At 47.1% G+C, this 25,871-nt stretch overlaps 1 protein-coding gene across 4 annotated transcripts in view; it reads left to right on the top strand.

Moving 5' to 3' along the window:
* Window positions 1-4,124: 4,124 nt before the first annotated feature.
* The window catches only part of WIPF1 (WAS/WASL interacting protein family member 1), a 60,351-nt gene continuing 38,604 nt past the window's right edge, over window positions 4,125-25,871 (top strand). Inside the window, exons 1-3 of one of the 4 annotated variants that reach the window (XM_075430299.1) lie at window positions 4,804-4,954; window positions 11,533-11,596; window positions 25,451-25,564. The gene's annotated coding sequence lies outside the window, so the exon portion shown is untranslated. Of the gene's footprint in view, window positions 4,210-4,803; window positions 4,955-11,532; window positions 11,597-22,045; window positions 22,117-25,450; window positions 25,565-25,871 lie in introns of those variants that run through there. The other 3 variants (XM_075430300.1, XM_075430298.1, XM_075430301.1) reach the window with 3 other exon arrangements.

Here is a 25,871-nt window from a genome sequence, read left to right as displayed (position 1 = left end):
CTGACAGATGGAGTGCTTCCTGCAGCTCTGTTTATCTGCAATGCAAGTTCTCAGCTCTCGGCCCTTGGAGAGGGTCACGCAGTTTCCTGGCTCACGATGAGCTAAGCTGCAGCGCAACGGTGCTTGGGACTTCATTTGGGAGACTGTGATTGGCACTAAAATTGACAGAACAATCCTCTTAGAGCAGCATGTGATTGACTCTTAGCATTAAAAATAAACATCGAGTAACAAGATTGATGGTCAGCATCCACAGTACCTTTGCTCAGCTTCCTCAAGGCAGATCTGGGTCTTGGCCCCCAATTTCCACCTATTTGTGTACCTGGGGGCATATGTGCACACATGCATGCCTGCCTGCTCGCTGCTCTGGCTCTCTTCATACACAGCTAGCTACCTCGTCGCAGTGTCTTCCTTCTTCTTCAGAAAAAAGTTTTGAACTTTTTTATTTGAAAAGTTTTATTTGTGATATTTGATCTGGCTTATGGGCACAGTAAATCTGCCTTCCCATCACTCTGAGTCTTGATGAACTACTCGCGTCTCAAAAGATGTGACACCAGGCAAAAATAAAAGCTAACAGCTTCCCTGCTTAGGTTGCAGAACCTGTGCACTGTTCTCTGACTCTCCTAAGAGATGGTCCACTGGATATCAATAAGCATGCTTCAGAAGACAGTTCATCTGCATTTTTTTTTTGCTTTGAATACTCTGTACCAGTCTTTTTTATGCTCTGTTCCTAGCTCACCTTTGCAACACATTTTTCTTACATACCACTAACTTCCCCTGTTACCAGTATCTGTCTGCTGAAAGAGAGTACCCTTACCTACATACAGACTATTCTCTTCTGCTACTGTCCTTTTAACATGTCAACACATCTGTACACCTGCTAAAATAGTAGTTTTGGAGGTGGTAAACATGCTGTCTCGGTCACTGTCAAAACTGTCAATGTGTAAGTACATACTGTCTAATGATTTCTCACTTTCAGCATTGCAGTCTCTCCCTGCAATCTTAACACTAAACTCTCCTCTCTCCTGGGTAGCAGCAGCCCCAGGGAGGTGGCCCCAGATAATACTCCTGCGACCCACACATGCATCCCTGCTGCCCTATAGCCTTCAACAGGCAAATATTGGCTCTGTGCTTTGACTGACAATTCTCATGATAAGCAAAACAAGAAACCTCACATATTTATTGTTAAATTTCTCTAGAAGTGTAAAGAATAATGAAATGTAAACACCATGATGCTGAAGTAAGCAGACCTCATTTAAATGAAGGCAGACCAGGGGCCTCGGGGTGAGAAGGTTTCACTTTGACAGTGATGGTACTCTGAGCCATTAACTTGTCCCTCTTTTAACAGCCATCTCCTTGCTGTTAAAGCTGCTTTTGTCCACTTTGAGCTTGTGGATAACACCCTATTTATGCCCTGAACAGAACAGCTCTCTGGAACATCTCCATCTTCTTCAGTCTGATTCTCTTTCCAATTTTTAAACAATTTGGCAACTAATTTTCTCTTTCCCATCCCTTTACCTCACCTTCAGCTACTTTCTACTGTGCCATGGACATTTTGCTCTCAGAGACGCAGTGACCCCCAGATCTCTTTCCTCTATGGCACTTGTGCTGTTCTGCAGACCTGACCATTCCAAGGGACTCATCTGAATTCTTGAAAGTCCATTACCTTGTACCAGCTCCAAGTGAGCAATTTCACCTCTGCCCGAGTCTGTAATCAGAACAGGTTGCTGCTCTCCATTGTCACCGGGTAGATGAGCTAAATCTGATGGCTTGATTCTGTCTGTTCAGCCTGTTGCATCTCAGCTTTGTGAAACATAGTCGAGTTGGTCAACAGAATGAGCAGAAAAATTACATTCACCAAACTCTTAATGCCTGATCATGAGCTTGTGTATGCCAGGTGTGATCATTCACCTGCAACTAGTGCTCGAGTCCTGAAGCCTCCTTCAGCCTGAGAGTTTTTAAGAAATCAGATTATTGTTTCAGGCAACTCTAAGACAATTTAAGCACTGATTTTTTTCTCCAGGATGTAGGTTGCTGCCAGCCTCCTTGCTTTGGCCATCTCCCCAGAGATGTGTGAAAGCCATGTGAGTTTCATCGGCGTGCTGGCTCAGCAGTTCCTGTTTCCACAGCTGAAGCAAACCACAGTGGGCAGGGACGGCAGGGCAAAAGAGTGTGTGTAACACAGGCCCTGCAAAGTCCGTAAATACTGTGCTGCTACTGGAGAAAGGAAGAACATTACGTCCCTGAGAAGTTTGTTTACAGTATGGTGGCATTGCCTTTAAAGTTAACAACAGTTTAGCGCATCAGAAATGCTTTTGACTTTGGACGCTTCTAGAAAGTTGCTGTGTTTGGACCTCGTTGCAAGACCTCACGTTTTCATGTTTCCTAGTGCTAGATGAAGTCTAGCACAGCCTCTGTGCCCCTAGGCATGCTCCTGGGTGTAAACTCCTTCCCTCCCTCTTTTTCTTCCTGAAAAATTGTGAAGCTCATACAAAGTCTCCTGAGCTCCTCTCAGCTGAATGCTGTGCAGACACTGGCTTCTGACAAAGCTCTGGAATACTTTCTAGCTTTCTGGAAATCAAATCCCAACTACAAACTGGGCATTCACGCACTGCTTTGCAAAAGCTTCTCTAAAACAATCGTACTCTAGTCCCTGATAGAGTATGAAAGACTGGCAGAGACACGGAAAACAGCCAACCTGCAAGCGACCATTTCCACACTCATTCTGCGACCCCTGCTGAGTCCCGTTGGCTGTAGGTGGGTTACCCCCAACAAGGACGGGGCAATTTCACTTGTTACCATGCGACAGGCCAGACTGACCAGCAGGCAAGAGCCCAAAGCAGTCTGTAGGCTACCGCAGCACAGTGGTGATGGGTCACTCAGTGGGTTCTCCGTGAAGGGGGAACTCTTTCCTAGCAAGAGTTGCCATTGTTAGGATCCCATCACCCCAGCACAGACCTCGTACCGCAGCATGACTTCCCAACTTCTAACAGCTGAGCAGATCTGTATTGGAATTTGTTATTTATCCCACACGGAGCCTGGAATAAACACACCACTTGGTATTTCTCCAGCACGTAGTCAGGAGGAAGCCGTTTGCCTCTACACGACTTTTCAGCAAACTAATGACCCAAATGCAGTACGCCGTGCTTAGGAACCTCATGTGGCTTTGTGACCCTCTTTAGGGAGCTTTAGGTCTGTAAAGACAGTAAACACAGAGTACCTGCAGTTTTTCCATTTGTGAGCTCCATAATTTTTGCTTGCAAGCTAATCTAGGTTGCGTGCGTGGGTCAGAAGAGGGTAGAGAGAAAGAAATGCATCTGGTTTTGTGTCCATCTTGTAACACTGCAAGCGTGCAATGACATTGACATGGCAGAATGACCTACATAAAAGCCTGGCAAGGCTTGAAACCTCGCACTGAAGGCAAATCAGTAATGCCATTGTTCTTAGAACAGCTTGTCTCACCATAATGCTTCGGGCAACTGGTCATCTCCTGGTCAAAACATGAAAGTAAGTTGTAGCAGGTTGGCTCAACACACAGGTTACTCAGTCTTTGGCCTTGCTGGGACACGTTGCTACAAGTGAACCAAGAACATATTTAAGATCTTCAGGATATCTGTCCCCGATGTTCATGTATTTTAGACAACAGTGTTACATAGCTGCCGGGCTGGACCATGTTCATGCATGGAGTAAACAAAAAACACCCAAATACCTCCAAAATGTGGAATCCTACAGAGATAAATGCACGTGGGATCAATGCGTTGGCTCAAACAGGTACTCAGGACACAGCTCTCGGCTGTCAAACCTTGCTCTTGTCTGCCCAACTACTCCATTACATATACTTTGGGCCTTTTTGCATTCAAGACCTCGGTGCTGGACCCAAAAACATTTAACAGAAGCTTTGTTTCTAGAAAACGTTGTCAGGCTGAGAGGGAAAAGGAAGCGGAATCTATTGCTTGTCTGGCAAAGCAATCTCTGCGTGAGTTAATTGAGGTAAGAAGCACAAATGCCTTCTGGGGCATCATGTCGAGAGGGGTAATTGACCTCCCCGCACCTTGGCACACTGCAAACCTTAAAAGGGAAAAAGCAAGTACCTCTTTCCCACTGTTTAATTACGTTTCCACTCCGCCGTGTGTGTCTCTGCCTGCTGCCTTGCCGTTCCCCAAGCTCCGCTACCGCTCCCCTGCTGGCTGCTATCAAGGCCGTCGGAGGCAGGTGAGGAGAACGAAGCGTGTTGAGAGCTCCGCGGACAAATAGAGCATCTGGAGCTGGGGTGAGAGGAGACCCTGCTCGAAGGCCTTTGGGATTGGTGGCTGGCCCAGCAGGCCGGGGCAGTGCCGGGCGGGAGCGGAGGGTGCGGGACAGCCCTTCCCTCCAGCCCTCCCTGCCCGCGGGTGCAGCCGTGGCCGAGGGGTTGCGGGACAGCAGAGCCGCCGATGCAGGCGATGGGTACGGCCGGGGCACCCGTGGAGGCCTGGCGGAGAGGACGAGCCCCCGGGAAGGCTACCGCCGCTCCCAGTTCGGGGTCTCCGCCCTCGGGGACCTGCAGACCTTTCCCCGTAACGTGGTTATCCCACCAACCCTGACCGGGCTTAGCTTCCACCGCGACGCCCGGGGCGGGGGGACCGCAGGAACGGGCCGCGGGCACGGCCTTCCCCGCCAGCCCCCCGCCGCCGGGAAGGGCCGGCCGCGGGGAACCCGGGCCGGGCCGGGCCTGCCCTGCCAGCCGCGAGGGACGGCCCCGGGGGCGGGGGGGACGGCGGGGCGGACCCCCGCGCTGTGCGGGGCCGGGCTGTGTGCGGCGGCGCGGGCGGCGGGGGAGCGGCGCCCCGGAGCTGCGCCGCGCCGCTTCCTGCCGCTATAAATAACCGCCCGGCCCGACATGTCCCGGCCGCCGCCGCGGCTGCAGCGCCGGCGGGAGCTGCCGTCCCCTCCCGCCGCCTGGCCTGCCCGGAGCGCGGTAAGGGGGCGCGGGGCCGGCCCGGCGGGGCTGGCGGCTCCCGGGGGGAGCCGGACGGAGCTTCGCTTCCCGCTCCCGGCGGGGCGGGGGGCGGGCAGGGCCCCGGCGGGGGCGGCCGCCGCCCCGGTGCGGCTCGGTGCCCCCGGCCGCCGCGGGAGCGCGGGGCGGGGCGGCCAGCGGGGCAGTGGCTGCCCCCGCCCGGGAGCCGGGTCTCGCTTCGTGCCCGTCTTCCCTTTCCCTCTGTCCCGCCAGTCTGCTCTGTCTCGGGCCGGGCTGCGCTCCTCCTGCCCCCGGGCCCGGCGTCCCTCCCTGCTTCCCCCTCGCTTCGCGGGGCCGGGGATGGCGCTGGGCTCCGGGCGCAGCCCCTGGTCCCCGCTGGCAGCTCCGGCCGTGCCTCTGCCCGGAGCTCCGTGTCCATCCCCGCGGTGGCACAGCCGGGCGTGCGGCCCCGCCGGCGTGGCAGGGCGGGAGAGCCGCGCTGGGGCCGTGGCACCACTGCCCAGGCGTGGGGCACCCAGCCCGGGTGCCGCCGTGGGCGCTGACTCCCACGGGTGCCCGTGCTGCAGCCTGCCTCCCTCAAGTGCTTTCATCTGCAGCAGGCATTGAGGTGGACCTTGCAGTTAGGCTTTGTGGTGGAGGCAACTGGAGCAGGTCTCTGTCCCCTGAGCCAGCCCGTGGGGACGTTTGGAAGGAGTCAGGTTTGGGGACCTCATGTAAGCAGTCGTAAAGTTCTAGTTTGTCTTCCCCGTTGTTTGGCCCTGCTCCTCTAATGGCTGCACTTCATCTTACACTGAGCTGCTGCAGTGGAGGACTGTCCCTTGTCTGGGAGGATGTGTTGTTCTTCAGCTGCTACCACGTGCCCTGCTCAGGCCTCTGAGTTAAAACAAAAGTGACAGAGAAGCTGTCTGTGGCTCGAAGCAGGGTGTGCTCATTCAGGAGCCCACCGTGAGGTACTGCTAAATCGCTCCTTGGGTCACCTCAAAGAGAGGGCTGTAACAAGAAGCTGTTCTCGGTTACTTTGACCTCCAGAGGGTGGGTGGTGTGTTCATGCCCTTCTTCACTCTCTTCCTGCCTTTCCCTCTGTCTCGGGGGTCAGCTCCTCCAAGCCCGGTCTGGGAGCTCAGTGCAGAGGCCCAAGAGGCCGCATCAAAAAGAAGAGGCCCTCTCGGAGTCTGTGTGGCCTCTGCGCGTTACCCGCGGCGTGCCCCGCTGGGAGCCGTGCCCTGGGCGAAGGCGGGCTGGCGGTGCTGCCTGGAGGGCTCTGCCCCGGCAGCCCAGCTCTCCCGGGCGGTGAAGCACGAGGCGGGCTGCGCCGGCGTGTACTTTCCCCTCCGCCGGAGCAGGCAAGGGGAAGGAGCGTGCGAGGAGGAAATAGGGCTGCTCCGGAGCACTTCTGCCCTCCAGTCAGCGGGAGCACGTGAGGGGAGGACAGGCGCAGAAAGGGAGATTCAGGAAGAGAGTATGAGAGAATCGGGAGGGGGGACACGACAGGAAAGCTACAAATGGAGAGGAAAAGCTGTTTATATGTATGCAAGTTTTGTTTAAAAATCTGTTTAGATACGACGAGAGCAAACGTCCTAAAAATATGAGATTGTATCTCTTCAGTCCCTGTTACTGTTCCTCCAGAAAGCGCTGCTTTTCATTCCTCGGGTATTATGTGTGTCTTTCTCCCTCATTCTTCTAGGCTCTTCAGCATCCTCTGACCTCAAGCAGAGCAGGATATTGCCCTTAGCATCTGCTGATCGAATGTGTAGTTCTCAGTGTTCTGCATGAAACGATTATTTCCATAGTTGGCTAAGGCAAGTTTCCGAGGAGTGTGAAGCAAGGGACGTGCTGGTGTCCGTGGCTGGCCTTGGCTGGAGTGCGAGCTCTGTGGGGCAGGGGCTGTGGCTACTCTATGCGTGGTGCTTGGCAGCCTAGGGATTTCTGCCTCCACTCCTGTTCCTCCCACCCCTCTCTTATCTCTTACTGCTGCTCACCTGCAGCTGGTTCAGCCTCTCCCAGTTATCGGTGGGGTTGTGCTGTAAACTGACTTGCTGAAAGGTTCTGCTCTCTGGGTTAAAAACCTCAGGAAAAGGAGAGAGGGGAGGAGCAGCAGCTACTTTGTCTGTACAAATGTCCCCGATCAGCCCTGTGTTGCCTCTCCCCTGCCTCCTGCTTTGAGATCACTCGCCCCAGCAAATGGGAATTAGAACAGTCTAAGCTCCCTAGCTGTGTCCTAACTTCTGCTGCTGCCTTAGTATTTCTACTGAAATTACAGTTATAAGTTTCTACAGCATTACGGTACTTGCTGAATAGCATCAGGTGGCAAGGTGCTGTCTTTGGGGACTGCGTTGCTACGAAACCATTAGACCTTTGTCTTTTTTTGTTTGTGGGTTGTTTTTTTTTTTTTGGGGGGGGGGTTGCTTTGAGGAGAAACCCAGAGTTATTGCAACATTGTGCCAGGGATTCAGTGCCTTTACTCATGCAGTAGCATCAGAGTTGAAAGAAAATGTTATTAGGTAGAAAGGAGCAATTTCCCACCTGTAGGACCTTTACATTGGATGACCCCATTTGGTGGAGAGGCCATTGAGGAGCCAGAGTGATGCTAATCCCTTTGTGAAGGAGACGCACTGCGGTATTGCTCTCCATTACCTACAGTGCATCAAGTACTAACAGCTAGTAGTCTTCTGCCTTTCTTGTATCAATGCCAAGCTTTTTGGGAGAAAGAGAAGAGTCTATGTTGGTGTTGTCTGGCAAATGTGACATGAGAACAGCAATGTGTAAGTTTCCTTTAGAGGTGTTTATGTTGTTCTTGCTGTATATATACATTTTAGTAGAATGCCTTTGTGCAGCAGCCTTTAGAAATATTCTGTGCTTTTAACTACATTGAATTTCCATCTGGATATTGGACTTGCATATAGAAACCACGAGAAATAGTGATGCAATGGAGAGGGGAGCATTTCTTTGAAGTTTATGCTTTTGCCAAGCTAAGTGTATCTTCCTTCTTGTTAAGAAGCCACAATTAAGAGTTATCAAAATTCAAATCTAATTAAATACTTTTGTGTTCTTTCTACTGAGTTCTCTTTCTTCACTTAAATAAGGACGCTTTTCCCTTTTCTTCACGTGCTTCACTCTAACACTTGGTCTATTGGATCTGTTGTAAAAAGGGACTGTTGAGTACCTTGGTTCAAAAGCCCTGGTGCTAGCTGTATTTGGGTAAGCGGGGGGAGAGTGTTCTTTATATGGGGACATAGTTGAAGTATGGGTTGGTAGAACAGATCTTGATAGTACCAAAGGAGGGGAAACTGGAAGTGGCCACAAATCTTCAAGTCTGTTTTGTATGCCATTGGGTGTGCAATTAACACCTACTTGTTTAGCTCCTTACTTCAAAGATGTATGTGAAAATCTGTCACTGAATAATAACTGTTGAACTGTTAGTTGGCAAATAACTCAGCAAAGAGATTGTTAAACTAAATTTAATAAAGGTGTCTAGAATCGTGCTTTAGTAGAAAGCTTCATTTAAAATATTTTGGACGCTTGTGGCAACCAGTATGATAGTAGTGTAGTGCTCTCGCGTAGCTACATGTGTGCATATGCCTAGATATCTGAAGAGGAGGCAGGGGAAGGAAATCAATGAACTGTTACTACGTTAGTACTCTGTTGTGATTCTTTGCAAGCACTATGCCGCTGCTGTGGAGTTGTAAGTGAAATCCGAGTTGTGAAAAGATTATTTTTTCAGTGGAAATAACCCTGAACATCAGGGCTCTGAAAGATACTGGGGCAGCTGTTCGGCCTTGCAGGCACGCGGGTCTGAAAGAGCAGCTGGCCTTGGGTCTCATCCAGCTTGGTTCACAAAGCTCAATGAGGAGTGTCTTTAAGGCTGTGGAGACGCAAGTGGCAAGGGAGCAGTTTCAACTAAATCTGAGAGATCAAAGGAGTTCGGAATAGGAAGTTTTTCCCTTATTCCTGGAAGGAGATAAATGGGAAGCGCAAGGAGTGGTTTGAGAGTCTGTTTTGTAACGCTTAACTCTGCTGTAACTTCATTAGTGTTCTTCTACATTTGGTTCCAATTACACATAAGTACACTTTGGAGTTAAAATGCATAATTTTGTAACTCCTTAAACTACTAATGTTGTAGAAGCAAAAGTTCCTAAGATTTAAGCTGTTTATGTGGCACCCGTTATCTTTACACTCTCTCTCCAGTGTGTGTATGTGGGTAGCTCCTGCCATCACCTTCCTGGGCCTGAGCCCATGTGAAGGAGATATGTGTTTGTGTGAGAGGGCTCTCCCTCCTCTCATTGGAGCTAAACTTGAGTACATCTCTCCTGCTGAAGAAATTACAGAATATTCTTTAATAGGAAGTAATACAGAGGTTAAAATAAATGCTCTTAGCAGCTTCAGTGAGCCCAAAATAGCTTGTGAGTGTTTCTCTTGTGATAACTTCAGGAAGTGGGGTGATTCCTTCTTCCTCCCTCTCTTCAATATTTTTGATGAATTCTGCGCTTGAGTGCTGAAATTCTCTTACCATGAAGAGCAGGCAGCGTGGAGCAGGCATCCCTCTGAATTTTCCTGGACCCTGACTTAAGAGGACCGAAAGCGAGCCCTAAGAAGAAATTGCATTCCTCTGCTCGTTGTACTACTTCCTATGAAAATTGCCAGTGAAGTCCTCCATGGTGAGAATGGCCAGCCACTGGAACTAGTTGTCCAGAGAGATTGTGGAAGCTGTGTCCTTGGAGGTAGTCTGAAAACTGGACTGGCCAAGGCCCAAGCAATCTGCTTTAAGCTAGGTTAGCCCTGCTCTGAACTAGATGAGATCTGGCAGTTCCTTCCAGCTGGCTGTATGCTATGTTTCTGCATTACTGGATAAGCATGGCTGCTCTTGTTTGTCCCCAGAACATCTGGGAATAAAAGTGGTCTCAAAACATCCAAAAATGGCCTTGAGAAGTCTGAATAAAGATTGAAAATTGGAGTGCATAGAGAATCATAGTGTGGGGAAATAACTTTGCCGAAAGTCTCATAGCAGCGGGTCAGTAATAGTGCTGGGAGAGGATCATAAATCTCCTGACTGGCGGACTAGTGGCTTAGTAGCTAAAAGAGGTTGTCTTTAAACGTAAAACTATCTTCTTTCCCTACTCAACTACTTTCAGATCACTCAGCATCAGAGACTACTTTTGCCTTCTGAAAGATCATTTTCTGTGGGTTTTTTTTTCTTTATCTGTTATATTCATAGGGGTTTTTAGTACTCAAGAACAGTTTATTGCATTCAGTTTTTCAGGAAACACTGAGAACATCAGATCTGGAAAAGAATTTGGTGAAATAAAGACAAGAGCTGCAAAGGAAATTTTTAGAAAGTGATGTTATTCCCAGTTTGCTGCATAACAATTAATCTCTTATTTTTGAGAGGAAAAGAGCAGAGCATGTGGTACACTGAATCCAAGTTTGAATCTCTCTTTGTTTAAAAAAAAAAATAAAAATCACTTGAAGAAAACTTTTTAAAATCTGGAAGCTGAGAAGAACACAGATCAGCATTTTAAAGAGTACCATGGAAGGAGTTAAGCTCCGAGTTAACTGCATCTGTGTTTCAAATCCAAATGCTATGAACAAGGCACCATTCAGATCTTCAGTTATAAGTTATGCTGAATTCGTTATGCTGTGTTTGTTTGAATTCTGTTGAGAGGAGAGAAAGAAAATCGTGGCAGATTAAAAAGAAAAAGAATTATTGCTCTTGCTTTGGTAGCTTGTTTTGAAGTGATGAAACAGAATTCTCCTTTCTCTTTATTTTTTGGTCTAGCACTTATGCAGGTCATCTGCTAATTGTTAGCAGCTGTGAAACTATGGAGTTACATAAGCATAACTAAAAGTCAGTGGAGCTTTGCATCATTCAGCAGATCTGTCCATCACTTATTCACCACAATAACAGATCGGTTTTGTAACTCACTTGACACGGGTATCTAAATATGAAGAGGGCGTCAGCAGGCACGGAAAGCTGGGAAATCCTTTAAGTCCTGGAAATCAGATATGATAATATATTCTTTTATTGTTGCCACAACCTGTTGTCCAATTATACATGTGTGTTGCTGCTCTGTGAAGAGAGCTGTGTATCAGAGTAATGCCCTGCAGCAGCTGAGCCTGCCAGCTACAGAAAGCTGAATTGTCTGGGCAGCTCTGCTTGGGAGAGAGGTGTGGGTACAGTGCCTGGCGGCGGGGGAAGCAGGACAAGCGTGAGCGGCTGCAAATGCGTCCCAGATTAGCCGTGTTCAGTGATACGGCCGAGTACAACAGACTGTCCTCAACGTTAGACAAGGCGTCTCTACAACAGGACACGTGTAGAGCTGACAGCTTGGGGTTGCTTGGTGAGGGAAATGGCTGCGGCGCATGCGAGAGCGTGCTGGCACGGGCAGCCCGAGGCTGGCAGGTCCAGACTCTGCCCGCAGGTTTATAACACCGGCTCGGCACACCGCAGGATTTGGTTAGCAGCATGAGTTTCTTCCCACTGAGCCTGGAGGGTATAGAAAACTTAATCTGCTGTAGTTCTGGGTATTAAATCATAGACTATGTAATGAATTTACTGACCCAGACTCTGGTTTTGTTTTCAGATTATTTTTTGTCTTCTGTTTTGCTGGTTTAAAGATCTCCGTAGGCAAGAGAGACTGTGAAAGGGTGAGTGCAGTGTTATCAAATGTGCAAAATACAATCCTTAAAATACTACTTCTTGGGAATTAAGAAGGTAAAATGGGTTCCAGCAGATAGTGTTCCTCCAGACCAGTCTGTGCACCCAGTGGCTCAGAGGTATGCCCTGGCCCCTTTTTCAAGAAGTGAAAGAGGAGTTTGCCTGAGCTTCCATTCCCATACCCTCCCTGCCCAACTCTTTTTTTCTTTCTTTTTTCTTTTTTTCAAGGCGGTGATATGAACAGTTAAGTTTGAGAGCTGCTGCCCTAGATCAGTGGTGTCTCTGGTGTTTCTGCTGGGAACAACAGATGGTGCCTCATTAGCTCACCTCACTGGCAGGAGCTGAAAGTGGTGGGACCTTATAGCCACCTGCAAATTACCTCGTTCCCTGAGGAAAGATATAGGTGCTTGGAGGCAGCTTGCAACCCCCAGCTGCTGGGGTAGCACTCCAGAGCCATAAGAAGGTGGCATGAATCGGGAACTTTACTTTTAAGAGTAGCCTAAAGAGAATGTTAACAGATTTTATAACTAGCATCAACTAGGTTGCTTTAAAAAGACATGGCTGATGAAAAATATTGGAGGGGGAAGGACTGGTTATCCTCTCCCTCACCACCTGCCTGAGGAAGTGTTCCTCAGCAAGTAATTCAAGGATACTACTTTGACACTCATTTGGATCAATTTGGATTGCAATTTGGCAAACATGGACAGCATCAGCCATGCAGAACTAAGCTCTACAGTCCTCTCCTCAGTTTACCCCCACTCCTCTGTCCTCCTATGGCTGTCACAGCAGCCACTGGTCTCCTCATGTCCTGATTTACCCAACACTGACTGACCTGCTTTGCCTAACGTATTTCCAGAAGTGTTTTTTTTTCTGGCATGGAAATGCAAAATAGAGGATTTTCACTATTACTTTTACGTTTGAAGCTACTGAAAACAGTTTTTAAAGGAAATGTTGGATGTAAACCATAAAGGGTGCTGTGTTGCATGTGTTGTAAGTAAACAAACCACATGCTCATGTACACAAGTGAGTTTGCATGACTCAATGTATTGATCTCTTTATATGTATCTCTGTTTGATCAGGTGCTCCTTCTTATTTTTCATATGGTCATACATCTTGTCTTTGGTTTTAAGGTCTCTGAGACAGGGAATGCATTTCATCAGTGCCCAGCATCTTACTCTGAAGAGTTGCTGTATACTTATACTTACTTCTCCCCTTAAGTGGAATCAGAGCAATATTTATTTCCTCATTTATTGGTTATCCTCTTCCTAGCAGCTCTCTGCAGGATCAGTGTCTCCAAGTTTTATTATAGCTTTTCCTTTTTTTTCATTTATGCATCCTTAAGAAAATTGTGCATGCTGCCTGGAGTTAAGAGAAAGACAAATTAACTTGAGCTGCTATAGGGAACTGGAAAACAAAGTGTTCCATAACTGACAAACAGCTTGAGATAACTGGACAAGTTCCCTCTTTGTTCATCTGAAGTGTGCCAGTTGTGTAGCAGAACATCCCTGGTAATGTGAGTGAATTGCAGGATAAAACCCAGTTGGATGTCATCATGTGCAGTGCTGAAATGAGAACACTGAGGGGTTTTGTGCTTCCAAGGGAAAGAACTGTCATTGTCATCTTCTGGTTTGTGTTACTTTAAAAGTTCCCCAAGAAAGTTTCCTCTTAGGAGGAATAATGGTGTTTATAGTTGTTTATAGTAAGAGTGGTATATGACTGCTCTGGTTTGCTTAGAATGAAAGTTTTATTCTTCTCACAAAAATGCATGTTTGCTATCTGCTCCCTGATCAGCAAGACCGATGAGGCACTAAAAAAACCGTGGTAATGATACCACATGGTATATAATACCACAGCATTTACAGCTTCCAGGGCCTTTGCTCCAGGCCATTTGCTGTGAGGTATGGACAGCAGTAAAAGAAAATACAATGGAAAAGCCCTGCAAGAAGGGAAAGTTAAAAAAAAAAAAAGTGTATTTATTTGTGTTTAATTTCACCTTCTTCCCTTTGTATAGAGATAAGGAAGTGTCCCACTGCCATTTCTTAGCTAGGCATAACCCTGGGTCTAGTCCTGCCCTTGGTGCAAGGCTGCTGTGGAGGATCAGCACTGAGAATAGACCGGAATCCTGGGCAGGATTGTTCCAGGCAAGGTCAGGACTGTGTTTCTTGGGGCTTTCCTCTGGGCTGTTTTCCATTAGGCTTCTGGAGGTGCTCCCTCTGTTCTCTAGCGGAAACTGCTGGTTATTTTTTGGCAATCACCATCCTGAAGGTAGGATCACTCTCTCTTCTGCTCTAAAGCTCCAATACCCTTGACATCGTTGTTCTACAGTTTTGGAAGGTCACTGTGATGTGATTGTACTTGGGAGGAAAAATCCCAGAGTATCTGCAGGCATGTTTGATGTAATAAACCTCAGTTCTGTCCAGTAGAATACAATTCTCTGTATTTAACACTGGAATGTACAGATCCCACTTTCTCCATTTCTCAACAGAGCACATGACCCCTGGTATCACTCTCACTCTCTGTAGTGTGCATCAGTGCAGGATCTCGGACCCTATCACTAAGGAATCCCATCTGGTAGAAGGGCAAGTATAAAATAAGGGATTTTAAAAATAGTTCTTAAGAATATATTTGTGGAAATAACCTCATGGACAATCAAAGGTCTTCAAAACCAGAATTCCCAAGGGCGACACAAGGTGCTGGCTTTGGCATTAGAAGTTGAGAGAACAGTCGTTGTCCCATTTAGCAGAAAAAAGCCCAAAGTTAAATGTCACAAAGTTTACTTAAATCCAAACTATTAACATCGTGAAACCTCAAGTAGGTATAAACAGCCTGTGTCACAGCTGGTGTAGCCAAGCCCCCGCTGGCCGTACATAGCGACGGGGAAGCGAGTGAAGAAACACCTTTAGACTCCTGCAGCGTGTGGGGATGCTTCGAGGCATTGACGACAAGAGCTGGGGAGTATGGGCTTGAAATTCATCCTCCGTGAGGGATTGTGCTGGGACATGAGGGATTGTGCTGGGACATGGCCTGCTGCCCAACTGGAAGCGCGGGCTCTACCAAGATGCCCATGACTAATCTCCTCGCCTTGGCCAAGGGGCTCATGCTGTAATTCCCCTCTTACTCTGGGACAGCTGTGATTTTTTGGGGGCCAAGCAGGAGGGTTTTAGGAGGCCCCTGCTGCTTTCCTCTGCGCTGTTCTCTTAGGTCCCTGCTGTGGCGCAGCCTCACAGAGGGGCCAGTAAGCTTTGCTGAATAGCCTAGAAATTGGACTGTGAGGCATTCCTGCTCTGTTAGTAGTGACTTTTCAGACAGCCATGCTTTAAAATACACAGAGCCGGGTTTTTCTGTTGTGCATAGGTAACACCCTCAGAGCCATAACTCATATACTTAACTATAAATTTAATTATTCTGTTCGCTACTGAGTACCTGGACTTTTGCTTTTGGGAGAGGCAAGAAGAAACAAAATGCATGCAGAGTGATTTCAGTTATATTCTTGTGTGGAACTTTTGCTAGCGAGGGAGACCTGGTGCCAGGCTGTTTTGAGCCAGAATGTCACACTGCTGCCTCCACTCTAAATCTCAACCTGCACATTTGGGGGCTAATCCTGATTGCCAGTTCTCAAGCGTGTTGTGGGACCTTGCACAGCCAAGGCATCAGAAGCGCAGCTCCTTCTGTCTGTCTAGCTGTGGGGACAACAGGGTCTCCCCACACCCTTTTGAGCTAGAGGTGTTGCTTTATGTCCTGTGAGTACAGTCTCCTGATAGTAGTTGATGAAACCAGGTTTTGATGATTTGCAATATAGGGCATTTTATTTCTAGATCAGCAGCTTATCTCTAAGCCTGGTGGGCTGTGACTAAACACTGCTTTCTGTCAGGTTTAGTGTAGTCTAAGTGCAAGGAGTCAGTAATCCCAGCTCTGCAAGACAAATGTTTCTGAACATGACATTGAATGACTTCTGTGCTGAAAACCATTGTGAAGTAGTTGGATTGTGAACAAGGATTGAAACTGTTCCCTGATGGCCAACGAGCGATCCTTTCAGACTAGGTTCAACACTGGGCACAATGGTGTCAGCAGTCTCGCTTGGATGTGTCCCATGTAGTACCCTTACGTGTGCGTGAGATGCAGGATCTCTCAGTGGGGCTTAATTTTTCACTGTCTGATGAAACAGAGACCTTTAGTCTCCAAGGCTGTTGTCTAGATGCTTTTCATGGACCCTGCAATTCCCTGTTACTTTGTAAACTACTGTTCTCCTAAATCATAGTAATAAACTCTCCCAATTCATAGTAATTGCATAGAAAATTAATGTGGCATGCAGTAGATATTCATACACTGAGCCTCCCCCTCTCCTGTTTGTTCTTGGGAGAATATTGTTTTCAATAAATATTAATGAAAGAAAAACACATGATCTGGTCTTGCTTGCCTTACTCGGGCGTAGTTCCAGTCAGTATGGGATTGCTGGCACTTGTATGTATGCAAGGAATAAAAGATCTCATCCATTATACAGCAGAGAAGCTGCTTCTATTTTATAATCACCCAGCAAGTATGCACAGATTCTGATCTCTGGCTATATTTGGCATCCAGATATTCCTGATGTGGAATATACCACCCATGGGAAGAATGCAAGAAATGAACTACAGTTCCCACTGATTTGGCCTTATTTTCCCTTTAAAAAAAAAAGTAAAAGGGCATGAGCTCTGGATAGGATGCCACTACTATAAAATGGTGCACAGCTCTTCTGTCTGTAGCAAAATCATGCCAATATCCTGTATTATCCTGCTTGTATCTAGCTCTCTTTGTTTTCTACCTAATCACAAATTTTCAGTCTTTCCAGTACTGAAGATCCAGAATGTAAAGGTGAAATAAACTAAGCAGAAGTAACAGCTTGAAACTGTATGGCCTGTGTCAGATGAGAATTTGCTCTTGTCAATGAATATTGTTTTTGTGGCTTTAAAATGCGTGGATGTTGTGGTAGGTCATGATTTCTGAGGAGTAGATTTGTTTAGCTTTGTTCGCGTGTGCGTATATGTACACAAATGCTGATGGGAAATTTGAATATAAAGAATACATCCTTTGAATATTCAAATTTAAGTGTGATATTTTAAAAACAGTTGATGTTTTCTACTGAAATAACCAAGTATGTAAGAATTCTTCATCAAATTGTTCATACCTGAAACCTTGTAAACTTTAAAACTCATTTTAATAGCTAAAGATAAATTGCTCGGTAATAAATATCTTTTAATATCACCATCATAGCAATGCTCATATATTGAAAAAAGTACTTGAAGACTAGGCATGCCATTGACAAAGTATAACAAACACTGCTTTAGTAAAACAGCTAGGCAGTTTTTACTGGAGTGAAAGTGTTGAAAATCCTCTTTGGAAAGAACATTGTTTCTTATGCTGGTGGACCTGTTGAGTAATCCCATATTCTTTCATCAGGTCAAAGAGAAACTGTGTCTCAAGCTTATTGTATAAAAAAGCTACAAACTAAGAAAGTAGGTTTCATGTGAAATAAAGTATTATAGGCAATGACCAGCACTATTCCTCATGATAAAACTTCCTTTTTGGTTCCTGAGAACATATTAAGGTTCTTGGAAATATCTATAATGATATGAAGAGACTTCCACAGAGAGCGCACTCTTTTTAGAAATAGATTTTATGATATGTATCATAATACGTGCGCAGTGTAGGACTTTTCTTCAGGAGTCTGTTAATGTCTATGCTATTGGGCCAAGTAACTTGGAGAGCAAGGTTTGGCAGGTCAGCAGTTTTTGCTCAAGTTGAGAAGTTCGTAGGCGTTTCTAGGCATATTATGTTTTCTTAGTAATAGCTTTTAAGTGGCTGTCCCCTGAAAGGGTAACTTGTGGCTAAAACCGAGGGTGATAGCTGAAAATGTAATGACTTATAGGCACATAGCTGTGTAAAGGTTTTTGTCCCAGAATTTGTTGGGGTTTTTTGTGGGTGGGGTTGTTTTTTCCCTAGTCTCAGACAGGACTGAAGCAGCATGAAAACTCTTTATCTTACACAGACAGGTGACTACAGAGAGGGAATTTGCCAGGAAACTTTTGACCATGAGATTTTGTTCGTATCCTGGATGAAGGACAAGATAGATTCTCTGTTTTTTCTGGTGTGATTCTCCCACCCCCAAGGAATGCGTTAATATTTCATCGTTCTGAAGAAACGTAGTGGGCAACATTAAATATTTACATCTCTCTATGAAGTCACGTGGATGCCACCAGGATACCTAGCCCTACATCACACATGCTCTAATTCACCCCAAACACCCACTGTTTACTAATCTTCAGCCCCCGTCTGTGCCGATAATGAGCAAGAGGAAATGGAAACAGCAGGGATTACATGCTACTGAGAAGTCCCAGTTTCCATGCCTGGTTGTAATTCTTTCAACAAACTCTTGCTGACTGCGCTCCTGCTTTGAAGTTTGAACACCTCTGTATTAGTGCTGGGCTCTGGTGATTTGGCAAACAGTTCTGGGTGGGGGGTTTTTTTTGTAGTTGCATATTAGCAGCTCCACATGATGGCTTACTCTTGCACTCACATATGTCGTGCCTGCTCAAGGTCAGGAGCAGTACAGATTGGTTTGCCCAGTCACTGAGATGTTAATTGCTCGTATTTGCTGGTGACAGGTACCGGACAGAAAACAGTCCCCACTATGTCCACTGTTCTGTGTGTGTGGGTATGTAGACTTAGCCATATCGGTGAAGGGGGTGAGTTTCCATGTAATGAATAATCGGGGCCCATTTTTATGAGGCAAGTGGTATGTTTGGGTTTGAGTGCTGGGATCCAGTGTTCTTTGTTAGCCTGGATCACCATGTCCGGTATTCTCAAATGCGTGGGTGTAGGGTAGTGCACCTTTCTAATCTAAATCAAAAACCTCAGAGCCCGTGATTGCCATTTTATCCCCACGGCACAGGACAGCAAATTATTTGTGTAAATGGCTTTACAGCTGTGTCTAACATCCCTGTGTAGTTCATCTGTCAGGCCACTGTGCAACTTGTTATTGCTGCCAGGGTGGTCCTTTATCCAGAAATCAAACACTGTTTGATCTCGTGACAAGTGAGGGGAAGTCAATTTGTGGTCTTCAAAACAGCTTGTGCTATCTGCAGGGTTACTAGCACATATCTCCGTTAGGCACCCAGGTGTACATAAGGAAGAGCTTCAGGTATGCTTTCCACTCAGAAGATAGAGGTGGTTTTGTCTTGTGCACACACAAGGTGAGGCACAGTGTTAGTTACAAGCAGTTGGCCTATCACATAAGATTAGTGCTGAAATGACTGTTGAGGCTTTGGTCCTCTGGAAGGTGCTAGTCAACAGATTCCTCATCTCTGACAAGGATGGAGAGGTAAGCGGTTTGTTTACCGAGGACAGAATCTATCAGGCTTCAGATGTTTCCGTTCACGTCTTAATGGTCCGTGGTCAGCGCTGACGGAGCCTCCGGTGTCTGTGGTGGCTCGGCAAGTCCCGCTGCGCGAGAGCTCTGGATGCAGCGAGTGCCCCAGTGTCACACAGCTGCCTTTGCTGTCCCTGCCGTGCCTTCTCCAGGGCCCTGTGGCAGGGCATGCCAAGGTGCCCCTGCGCTCTGAACTTGGCCGAAGCACACCCCGGGAGGCTGTTTTTCTTGGGCGTAGCTTAAAAGCGGCGGGGAGACTGCTGCGAGTTACCTGCTGGGCAAACAAATTCCTCCCGTCTCAAACAGCCCCGAGTATCTGGGGGGACAGATACTGCCCCATCAGGGACTCCAGGCAAAGCTCTAGCATGGTCCAATATACATGGCTCGATTGTCACATGGCAGCTGACACATTAAAAGTGACTTTGTAAACGTAGCCCCTTCTTGAAATGGAGAGAAATAACCCGTCTCTGGTGAGGGACTGGGGCTGTGCGGGAGCCTCTGGGCGAGCAGCTGGGGGAAGACAAAGAGGCCCTGTGCTGAGAGCAAACATGGCCACTTCCTGAACTCTTCAACTTCCCCTCGGCGCCTCTGAAGCTCGGGGTCCGGCGTATCGTGTCTCCTCACGCTCACCGAGGGGAAAGCGCTGAAGCTGCATGCGTCTCGCAGTGCTCTCAAGTGTCTTCCAGTGTAAATAATCCCTTGGCCATTTGGCCCAGAGCTTGGAATGGGGACAGAGCAGGTGCATCAGCGGACATGTGTTTGCACATGCACTCCGGCTGCGGCCACGGGAGCTCAGGCATGCGTGTGCGCGCGCCCGGAAGGACTCTGATGCAAAAGCATCCATTTTTGGGCTAGCCTGTTTTTCAGTCATGCATATGTTTCCTTTTGTGTGGGTATCCTCTCTGTGTTTACACTTAAAGTACTTATATCTCTTACTACACGGGTGTGATCTGTTCAGCGCTTAGCTGCTGGTGTTCACTGAACCGGAAAGGCTTGTCCTGGTCTCACCTTGTCAGCCTGAACGGATCCTCTCCTTTTCCGAGCTCATCCCTTTATCCACCAACTAGCCAAACACTTCAAGCCTTTCAACTTTTGAATTTCTTGTCCCATTCAGACAAGATTGGCAGAAATTAAACTCCTTATAGTGTGTCTGCCAGCTTCCAAGGGAGGCAGGGTTATCCCTGTGCCGTTACTCTTGTGGAAGCGCAGAACTTGGCAGCTGGCGGCCCCAGCAGCGGGCAGGCGCGTGCTGCTCGGTGAAATCCTGGGCTCTGTCGCTGCCTCTCTGCCCGAGGTCACTGCTCCTACAGCTCTGTGGGTGGGAGGGATCCTCAGAACCATTGCCACTTGGTTTCCAGCAGGATCAGTCAGGTTACTTCAACCCACCAATAAAAATTAATTGAGCTGATCTGGCTTGTTTGATAGTAGCAAATTAGTGAGGGGTGGTAGGAAGCCACGAGGCAGCAGACGGGGAGGTAATCCCTGGCTGGCGGTTGCCGGGAGGCTGCTCACAGCACTGATGTCTTCATCTGGCACAGTTCAACTTAAAAGATTATGTTTTTAGTGGAAACCTCTTAATTTACGTAGAAATTACACAGGATGCATCAACCAATGGGCAAAGAAGAAGGTCCTGTTGGTTTGCTCTGGGCCTCTCGCTGTAAGCACTGTGGTTTTGTGTTACAGCCTGGGTAGCAGCAGTGCCAGCTTTGTGGTAGCAGTTGTCCCTGCTGCCTGAGAGTGAGAAAAAGAAGAAGAAAAAACCCCCAACCTAATCAACTTTTGAACACTAGATCAGTTCCTCAGTATGGTCCATGGCACAGGCTGTGGAACCACTGTGCCCACACACCTGAGAGCACTGTGGGGCATGGTGGGAGAGACGACAGTCACAAACAAGCATTGCTGCTGGAAGCTTTGTGTCCCAAACGTGCAGCATCGCTGTCTGTTTGCTCTCTTCCTGCTTTCAGGTTCTTCACGCTCACACTTAGGTGCAGCTAAATCCTGTCCATGCCCCACAGGGATGTTTGCAGTTGATCTCCAAGGGAGCCCCTCTTGCTGTGTAACCCATCCGCCTTCTCTCAGTCCTTGCCAGGCTGATCTGTGCCCCAGGCACTGGCTGTTGTTATTTCAGCTCTCACTAAATAAAGGGACATTTAACTGAGCTCTGCCCTGCCTTCCTTAGCCTAGTTGAAGGGTGTTCAACATGCTTCACAACGAGCATCTTCCAGCAGAGCAGTATCTCCTTGCTGACCCTGGTAAGACTGTTCTGCCTCTCCTCTGACACAGTAGTCTTCAAACTTTATCTCCAGGCTGTGTCAGCATTTCTGGTGTTGGTACAATTTAGGATTAAATTGCCTTTCCAAAATTCACGTCTTTAAAAGCAATTCTGCTGAAGCACCATCTATTGACTAATCCTGTAAACATAGTCTTCTAATCCAGGACTTTACTGTCCTTCCCTTTGTGACATGTTCAGGCCTGTCTGTCCCATCACTAGATGACAATATATGGATGCGCACTGCCACAACTGAGAAGAGAACCTCTACTCTTCTGAAGTTCTAAACTATTTTTCATAGGACTCAAACTCCTGTGAGAGCTGCTTGCTGTGTTCAAATCTGAAAATTAATGATAACTGCATCGATTCAAATACATCAATTCCTTACCACTCTGAAAATCTGATAAACAAATATCCTTGAACTGAAATTTCACACGCCTGCAGCGTAATTACATTCTCCACCATTGCGTTTGTTTCCTCTTTAATAGAAGAGGGAGGGCACTGAGCGCACTGTAACAGAATCACGCTCAGCGTTTGGTATTAATGCAAAGAAATAGTACAAAAAGGTCCATTGAATTATGGAGTGACTCAGAAGGCAATAGAGGAGGGCTCTTTGGCTATGCAGAAATGTCAGTGGTTCAACATGAGAGCAGAAAGCTCTTAGACGTGCTGCAAGGGACAGTTGGGTTCTTCATCTGGTTTTAGAGAGTAAGCGAGCGAGTCTGGCAAGGTGCGGTGAGGAAGTGCGGTGTCACATGCCGCTCCACCGGAAACGAGATTGAAGCTGCTGGGGAAGTTCAGAACCGGGTGACCTCCAACGGATTCAAATAGCACAGGTTAGTCCGCTCAAAACGTCCCCTTAACCGTCCTGCTGGGGTTCTGTGTGTGTATTTTCACAGATCTGTGGTGGGCTGGGGGGGGTAAGCAGTGGTCAGTACGGCACTTGTGTTAGCAAGCAGCGAGCGACGTGAGCTTTCAGAGCAGGACCTTACGGGGCAAAAATAGGAAGATCAGCTGCAAGTTAGCTTGGTTTGTGAGAAGCTTGGAGCCTGACTTGCTGTACAACAGCAGTGTGGACCTGAGTCGCGTTAGAAGTGCGAATGAAATCTTCTCAGTCTTTTTAGGACGTTCATATGAGCACAAGGTCTGGATTTTTAATAGAAGTGTTCAGTGTTAATAAATACCAGAAAGTGCTTTTCCAAGCACTGGTTAAAGCTGTTGACTATAGTGAGAACTTCTCTTTGTTTGTTTTGGCTGTACCAAGTATATAGCTGCTCTGTTTGGTTTTACTGATGTGGTCTCTTGTTAAGGCTTTCTCTCACTCCTGGTGATTCCTGTTGAGGAGCTCCATCCCAGCTTTTCTCTGCTGAAGGGTTTTGGCTTGGGAACGCAATGTATTGGGAATGAAACAGCACTGGTTTGGTGCTGGAGAACCTGGGAGCTCTCAGAGGGAGGCTGTGTAATGGGATGTACACTTTGTATTCCTGCACAAAAATACATCCGTGACTTTTAAACATTACTAGGCAATTGCGATTAATTAAAAAAATTTGACTGCAAACTTGGAGTGGATGATAAAATGTAGGATACTGTAGTAGTGCCTCACTCAATCTGAACTGAAATGAAATCCCGGCGCGGGGCACACGTGGTGCTGGGAGAGCGTGGGGGGAAGAGGAGGCAACGGCTGTGCAGCCCGTGCCGGCAGTCGGTGGCAGAGATGCTTGCTGGTGCAGAGACCCCCGGCTCGCCAGGCAGAGGGGCTTGGGCCGTGGAAGCGGCCGTGATCTAGCACAGAATGCAGCTGTTGGGGACGAGAGATGCTGTACCAGGGGCATGCCAGGGATTAAAATCAGGGATCTGTGTGTCAGGCAAGCATTCCGAAAACTGTCCATACTTCTTCCCAAATCTTTTTAAAACATTTCCTGGTTTCTGTAGAAAACCAGCCTAAGTTGCGCTGCTGTCTTACCCTTCTCATACCACCTAGTGTGTTCATCCCAATGTCAGCGTAAGAACATCTACGTGAAATGAATGCTGCGGCTGTGGAGGTACCAGGCTGCGTGAGCGGGGCCGTCCTCGCCTCCTCCTGCCCAGTCAGCAGATGCCAGGTCGGGGTCTGCCGCGGGGTGCCGGGGGTCTTGGCTGCTTGGGAACAGCAGGGCCCTGCTCCTGGCAGTTCACAGCGCCGTAGCCATCATTCTGCAGCCCTGCAAAGGTTGCTCTCCGGTTTCAAGCTCTGGAGTTACGCATGCAGAAGGCTCTGGCCTTAGCTGGGCTTCTCTGCTTTTGTAAAACCAGCAGGTTTTGCAGTGAGAGCCAAAGTTCTGCCCAAAGTCAGCCTTTCTGCTTTGTTGGGGTTTACAGCCTTCACCGGACCACTGTGAAACTCAACTCTGTTTCACTAAGAATGTGATTTAAAACCAATTTAGTAGAATTCCGCTGCAGGCATTTTCATTTCAGCCTAATCCTGCCTTATAGCAGCTCATCTCAAATAGATAGGAGTTGTTTTAAGCTAAACATAATGGCTTCTAAGTAATATATCTGAGCCTCCATGCAGTGGTTTGCACCAGGTATTTGAATTAAAAAAGAAACTTATACACTTTCTTAAATAAATAAAGCCTAACGCTTTTGCTTGGCTACCGACAGTGAGCGCAGACAACCAAGACTGAAAGAGCGGGAGAGGGGGAGTTTCTGAACAGGCCTGTTCCACCAGCCTGCATTACGAAAACCAGGGAAAGAATGTTTCTTTCCCTAACAAATTAAAAAGGAAATCTGCAAAAAGAGGGAAGGGAATAAAGACTAAACAAAAGGAAATAAATATGGATTGGAATGAGAGAGAAGGAAACCAAAAAAAAGAAAATAGTAAAAAATAGAACCAGATGGGGACAAATTCTGTGCTCAGGAGAAAACCCTCCTCTTCTGCAGAACTTTAGAAGGAAGGGAGAATGTATGTATGTGTTTGCATGTATTCATAGCATCTATAGAAGAAAAATTCATTTTTCCATATGATTTTTTAAAAATTTTTTATTTTGGCTCCTTTCCCTTGGGCAATATTAGTGTAAAAGTTTTTGAGAGTTTTAACGTTAGATGAAAGCAACTTTAAAATATCTTTAATTCTGCAAACAAACAGAATAAATGGCTCAGAATCCCACTTTAATCACTGGCCAGTTTTGCTCCCAAAAGCTACTCAGCTGCACTGTTCTGTTGACTTTGTGTCCGCTGTGCACGTCGATCCACGGCACAGGGTTATCCTACTCTCTGCAAGCGAAAAAAGAGGCTTTACGATGTGCAACACCAACTAATGCAAACCTGAACTGCATAGGCCACCTTCCAAGAATTTATAGCAGGTTCCCCTTGCGGGTTTCATTTCACCACATAGTGTATGCAAAGCGATTAGAGTCTCCAGACTTTGATCTCTAAACAGAAGTAAATCTATTAAATGCTGAATGGTTACTGTTCTTACATTGTATTTTAAATTGACTGGATTGTCAAAGATATTTTGTTGTTTTAATATTAAATACATGAAATGAAGAAGAGTATCTTTTGCTGGGACATTATTTGCAGCACATCTCTGTCGCATCTTGCTTGCCATTCCCTCCCCCTTCCTCACCCCCGTGAATGCAAGTTCTGCAAATCATTTCTGTAATTAACTGATAAAAGCATCTAGAGATTGAAGGAGGTCATTTTAGTTTTGTTTAGTTGTTTTGTTTCAGCCTTTCAATCCATTTTTCTCTAGCCTAAATTACAGAAACCTCCTTATTACAATGATGGTCGGTGAACCACAGCTCTTTGAAGAGGAGCAACTGTAGCAGTGGATAACTCCATTCAGTCTTACTGCCACATCCATCCACACGTGTTTTTAGGCTTTTCTGCTTTCATTTCACCATTTATATTGGCTTTTACTATGCTATGCTGAAGTTGGGGGCATTGTCTTAAATCTGTTTGGGAACAAATTGGGCCTTTTGGCCTCAGGGACTGATAGGGAGAGTGCCGTCAGTGTATTTTCCTGTTCTGATTCCTCTTTAGATGGACGTGGGCTCCTCTTTACACGCTGCTGGTGCCTCGTGCAGAATTTCTGCTTACACAACAAAATGCCTAATCAATATGTACCCAGGCTCTGTGGTCCTCAACGTTTCGGGTTTTGCAATTAATAGGTCTTCTTTCTCTTCCTTGCAGGAATGTGCAACCTGGGAAATGTTACTGCAATCTAATTAACTTCAGCAAGGGTATTCTGGACTGAATTTGCCAGGCCTCCTATTCTGCGCAAGCATCTCTCGTGCTGGTGACAAGGTACAGAGCCCGCGGGGTTTGCACGGGGAGAGGGACAGGCATGGGGATGAGTCCCTGTGGCGGCAGCAGCAGCATGGGGAAGCTCATCTCCGGCGTGTGTGGTGCCTGGCCTGTAACAATCGGAAAACATAGAGCTATCTCCTGTCTTGTTTTGCAGTGGGACAATGTAGGAGTCATTCTCCAAGGCGGGATTAATGTCAGCGCTGGTTTACTGACATGCTCTGCTGTGACACACCTTTCCTAACGTCAGCTTTAGGTGCCTTAGGCTACATCAAATTTTCTGCCAAATCCACAAGCTTTTCTCATG

The sequence above is a fragment of the Opisthocomus hoazin genome, chromosome 9 (assembly GCF_030867145.1).
Source record: "Opisthocomus hoazin isolate bOpiHoa1 chromosome 9, bOpiHoa1.hap1, whole genome shotgun sequence".
Taxonomy (NCBI): domain Eukaryota; kingdom Metazoa; phylum Chordata; class Aves; order Opisthocomiformes; family Opisthocomidae; genus Opisthocomus; species Opisthocomus hoazin.
Note: the sequence above shows the minus strand (reverse complement) of the source record. Positions and strands in the feature narration are given on the sequence as shown.